Source organism: Grammomys surdaster, unplaced genomic scaffold (assembly GCF_004785775.1).
Source record: "Grammomys surdaster isolate TR1022 unplaced genomic scaffold, NIH_TR_1.0 239, whole genome shotgun sequence".
NCBI classification, from domain to species: Eukaryota; Metazoa; Chordata; class Mammalia; order Rodentia; family Muridae; genus Grammomys; species Grammomys surdaster.
In genome coordinates, this window is record NW_021604684.1 from 10436818 (window position 1) to 10442378 (window position 5561).

The window sequence follows — 5561 nt, forward strand, 5'->3', positions numbered from 1 at the left end:
AAGAGCAGCAAGTGCTCTTAACAGCAGAGCTGTCTCTCCAGCCCTCTCTGTTTCTTTAAGGAGAACTGGAGTACTTCAGAAGTCAGAAACTCAGCCACCAATAGGCTCAGGGGGAATAATGCCAATCAATGATTTGAGCTGGGGTGGGGGCAATAATACTTAGTGGCAGAGAGCCTGTCTAGTATGTGTGAGGCCTGGTATCCCACCACTAGCACCCACTGTACAACAAAATGAAAGCCGAACTAAAGGCTGGAATGTTAACTTAGTTGGTAGGGTGCTTGCCTAGCATGTGTAAAGCTGGGGTTCCAGGGGATTTGATTCCTCAGCAAGGCATAAAAACAGGTGTGGTGGCATTGGCCACATTGCCACTTAAGAGGTAGAGGAAGGAGAACCAAAAGTTCAAAGTTATTCTAGACCACACAGCTAGTTTGAGGCCAGCCTTGACTACATGGGGCCCTGCCTTAAAAAAAAAAAAAAGAAAAGAAAAGAAAAGAAAAAAGAAAAAAGAAAAGAAGTCAAAAGCCCTGGCAGCCTGCTCCTGGGTCTGCAGCCTAGATAGAGGCTGGGCTCCTCCACCTGGCCCTGTCCTCAGGGAACCTTGAGCCACTTGCTGATAACAGTCACTTAGAAACGCTGGCCCCTGAGAGTGTTTTTCTTGTCTTTGTCAGATTGTAATTGGAGCATAACAATAGCACTGTTAAAAGGGGGAATTACTGGATTTGCAGAGGCTGGCTTTCTTGCTTGATGCCTCTCTTCTTTTCTTCCCTCCCCTCATCTTCCACCTCAAAACAAACTTTGGTTTCTAAAACATTTCATTCTATATGCATTCTCCATTGAACTGCCTGCCCATTTTACAGGTTGTCTCCATTTGCTTAATAGGTATCAAGTTTTTCCAGTCACTAAACATTCAGTGTCTGTCTGTCTCTCTGTCTCTCTGTCTCTCTGTCTCTCTGTCTCTCTGTCTCTCTCTCTCTCTCTCTCTTTCTCTCTCTCTCTGGGGTGGGATGGGGGAGGGGAGCTGTTGCGCCATGTGCCATGTGGTCAGTGCTGTAATTATGGTGACCATGTTCTCTAAACCACAGATCAGGTCACATGGTCCGACACAGGCTATTTTCTGCCTCCACTGCAGTCCAAACATGAAATCATATGTAGTTATACATTCATCAAACCACCTTTAATTTCTTTTTAAAAGGCAAATGACATGACATTTGGATTATCCTTGACAAATCCCACTATCCACAGAAAATCATTAAAACCGTCCGTACTCAGGGCCTGCGCAGGCCTCTGGGCAGAACAAGGTTTCCTGGATGAGGTGCTGTGGATCCTAGAGTGTGAAGGCTGAGCAGGTTTGCAGAGGAGAAGGAAGGTGGCCAGAGTCTATTATGGACCAGATCTACCCTTAGAGAACCCAGCTTTGGGTCTGGGGAAGCTGACTGGAAAGGCAAGGGTGCTTGCTTGTTTATGTGAGTTTTGTTTCACTTACATGAGTCCAAGGACCCTTCCTAGCCCACAGACATTGCGTTGTATCTTCCTATGTATTTACATGCCTCTCTTTGCAGTAACTAATACACGAGATCTTACCTTCTTGCTCATCCCTCCTCCCTGAGAGTCAGTACCTTGTGAGGATAAAAGTCTCTACGAACAAAGATGTGGACTGGCATCAGTGGGTATTCTGCAGGTAGACATGGCACTGGGCATGTGCCTAGTACTAAACAGGGCACTGAGCCTCAGCAGGATTCCAGAGTCAGTCCGACCTCCAGTGACCTGGGTAGGAGAGCTGGGTAGCTGGCAGACACCAGGAAGATATGAGGAAGGAATGGGAAGTGTATACCAGAAGGCCTGTGCTGTATCAAGGGTTTAGGAAAAGCCCGATAAAGTTAACCCGAGGATCGCCATTATTCAGCCTGCATTTATACAGTGCTTATCATATGACAGATACCACATGAAGGGCTTCCCATATTTAATTCTCACACAGCTCTCAAAAGCACCCACACTTATTACCTACACTGCGGAGATGAAAAAACAGTAGAGACAGGTTGAGAAGATAACCTTGGCCACATAGTTTAGATGTGTCAGAGCCTAGAAAGACTGGCCTTGGGACATTCCTTTAACAAAAATCAGCAGCCTGGGGGCTAGGCTTTGTGGCGAATGCCTTTGATCCCAGCACTCTGGAGGCATAAACCAGCCTGGGCTATATAGCACATTCCAGGCCAGCCAGGACTACACAATGAGACTGAGTCTCAAAATAAATAAATGGACAGGCAAAGTGGAAGGTGGGGCTCTGTTCACTGAGGACAAGTAGGTAGTGAACAGACACACCCAGGCAAGATACTTCTCCTCAGAGGGTGGGAAACTAAGCTGGTGTGGTTTTCAATAGCTGGGCTTGATGAAGAGGGAAGGGTGGAGCAAGCTAAGAAGGCTCCCATCAGGTAGAGCTGATGAAGGAGAAAGGGGTTGGGAAAGAAAAAAAAATGCTTGAAGGCAGGAGGAATGGGAGGGCTCATAGGTGAGAGATGTGGGTAGAGCCTGAGGGAGCGGTGAGTTCAACCTCTGCCTCGCTAAGATGGAGCAGATGAGAAGCCGGGACAGCAAGAAGGTCTCAAGTCTGCAGTGGGGGGCGGGCCGCTGGGCCTGAGGAGTGGTCATAAGGGAAGAAAGGGGTAGAATCTTAGGCACTATTAGAATGTAGATCCTGGGGCTGGAGAGATGGCTCAGTAGTTAAGAGCACTAGCTGCTTGCTCTTCCAGAGGACCTGGGTTCAAATCCCAACACCCACAGGGCAGCTAACAGCTGTCTGTAGTTTCTGTTCCAGATAACGTGACACTTTCACACAGACATACATGCAGGCAAAATGACAACGATGCACAAAGAGGAAGGAAGGAAGAAGGACGGAAGGATACAGGAAGAATGTAGGTCCTCAAAGTGGGCAGCTGTGGCTCATGCCTTTAGGCCCAGCACTCAGGGTGGAGGCAGAGGTTGATCTCTGAGTTCAAGGCCAGCTCTGGTTACAGAGCCACACAGAAAAACAAAAACCAACCAAACAAACAAAACCCCACAGATCCTAACAGGATGTCCAGCAGGCTGGAAGACGTTTGGCTCAGTTTGAAGATGCAGAAATGTTTTTAGAGACATGGTGTTACCGAACTCACAGGCTAGCCCTCCAAGTCTGCTTTGGACATGCCTTTGACCTGCCTGGCTGCCTCCCACCTGCCTCCTTTCCCATGAGAAGACTTCTCTTTACAGCAGGTCCTCAGGATTACTTTCAGTCTAGGCTGTGCTCCACCACTCCTGACACCCTTCACTCTTCTCTGAGTCAGCCTTTCCTTCCTGCTTCCTCTGCCATGCTCCACGCAGCTTTTCCAGAACTACTTCCACATGGCGAATTGTTCCTCCCGTTAGAAAAGTCCATCTTCCTTCCCCAAGCGCACCCTAGCTGCTGTTCTGATCCAGCTGGAAGGCTCACTTCCTGGAGCCTCCCCCCCCCCCCCCCCCTCCTTCAACAACTCCCCACTCCCCCAGTGGTCTCTGTGTAGCCCTGACTGTCCTGGAGCTCACTCTGTAAACCAGCAGGCTGTCCTCGAACTCAAGAGATTCATCTGCCTCTGCTTCTTGAGTGCTGGGATTAAATACTTGCGCCACCACTGACCAATATTCCTTCAATCTTGAGGATAGTCTTTGCTATTAATGGGGGTCGGGGGTTGCTCATGTCCACTTAAACCTCTTTCAACACCTAGATAACACCTTAATCCTACTGCCTCTACTTCCTGAGTGCCATGGAATTATAGGCATGTACCATATAAGCAATGCTGGGGATTGAACCCTGGGTAGCCTGGCTGCTACCAACTCTACCGACTGAGCTGAATCCTCAGATCATAGCTTGAGCATAAACTTCTGTCCTTTTCAACCCTGCCACTCCCACACAGTTTCTAGAATGCAGATCATGTTCACAGGACTGCATGCTGATGGAGTGGACCTTCTTGACTGACCCAAGCCTCAGCCTATTTTCAAGAACTTTACACTGCCTGCTATGGAAACTCAAGATTGCCGAGAATTTGCTGGTCTATGCTGTTTTCCCTGGCCAAACTGGTAGTGGCTGCAGTATGTACTTGGGTCACATCCTCTCCATACATGGCCTGCGGTAGTGGACTGTGTCCCTATCTTCAAGTTCAGTCCCATTTGACTACGTTACTTCCAGAGGTGTAACGTGGGGACATATAGGAGGCAGAAGTCTGTAGTTTCTTAGCTCCTTAGACCAGCGTCTCTTCGTGTTTAGGCCTCAGCATCTCCACCCCTTGGGAGACACAAGTGTAGACTAACCATGGAGGATACCTGATCCCATTGGGGAGATTTGATGGTCCTGTCCTGATCCCAGCGCCAGCTGCCTTCTCTGAACTCTCCACTCTGTTCTGACTGCTGTTTTGTTTTTGTTTTTCAGTTTTGTTCCTATAGTTAACAGTCCCGAGCCTCTGATGGTGCCGGAGAGTTCAGGCTGCTGTTTTCCGTGGTCTCAGTTTGCCTGGTAACTTTCAGGACCTTTAAGGGCTGTTACTACATACATACCCTCCCACCTTTCTCTCTCCCCTGCAGTTTACTGGCTGGCTGAGGGATGGCAGACCTCTCTGGGCTGAGAATAAATCTTAGCACCAGCTGTTAAGGGCTCTCAGTACAGCATAGTAGACTCAGTGTTCCTATCTGCTTAATGGGAGGAACCTTGTCCAACTGGCAGGGTCTTTGAGATGGATGGAAGTGTTGAGGGTGAAGGACGGGTCAGGTGGGAGAAACTTTTGCACAAGGCCATGTAGCTCGTTGTCTGCCTGCTCTATGCCACAGAGGGGACTGATTTAAGCTGGGGACAACTTGTTGAGGGAGATGACATTCGAGTAAACAATAAAATCAATACAGATTCACACAGTAAGGGGAATGCAAGAGTGTTCCAGTCAGAGCGAGGACGCGAGGGTGTGGGTGTGAAGTCCTGCCCTGGAGGGGTCACACAGACAGGTACCTGTTGTCGCTAGCCTTCTGAGGAGGCCCTGGAGGGTTGTCACGGGCCAGCGAGGCAGAACCCGCAGCCCCGGGGCCCAGCAAGAGAGATTCCAGGCCCGTAAGTCGCAGCGACAGCGAGTCTTTGTCCCCCCCTCCTTCCCTCTGCCGCCTCTCCGACCCCCAGCGCCGGTCCCTCCCTGACCCCAAATAACTTGTTGGCTTCTCCAGGGCTTTGTTTGCTCGGGGTCATCGCCTCCGGGACGCTGGCCGCGGCGCACCGCCCTCGCGGGTCCCGCGCCTGACACCCCTCGGGCCGGGGCCCCCGCCCCCTACCCGCTCCGAGACCGGGGTCAAAGGCAGCCCGCGTCACGTGGTCGCCGAGCAGCACCGAATCGGCCGGGAGAGCCGAGGGAGAATCCGGGTGGAAGCGAGAGATCCAGCTCGGCTCGCAGCGCCCGGTCCCGCCCCGGCCCCCGCCGGGCCCCCGCAGCGTGCGCGCCCCGCGCCGCCGGATCGAGCCCCGCGCACGGCCACGGCGGGGGAGGTAGGCGCGGGCCGAGGGAGGCGGGCGGCCCGGC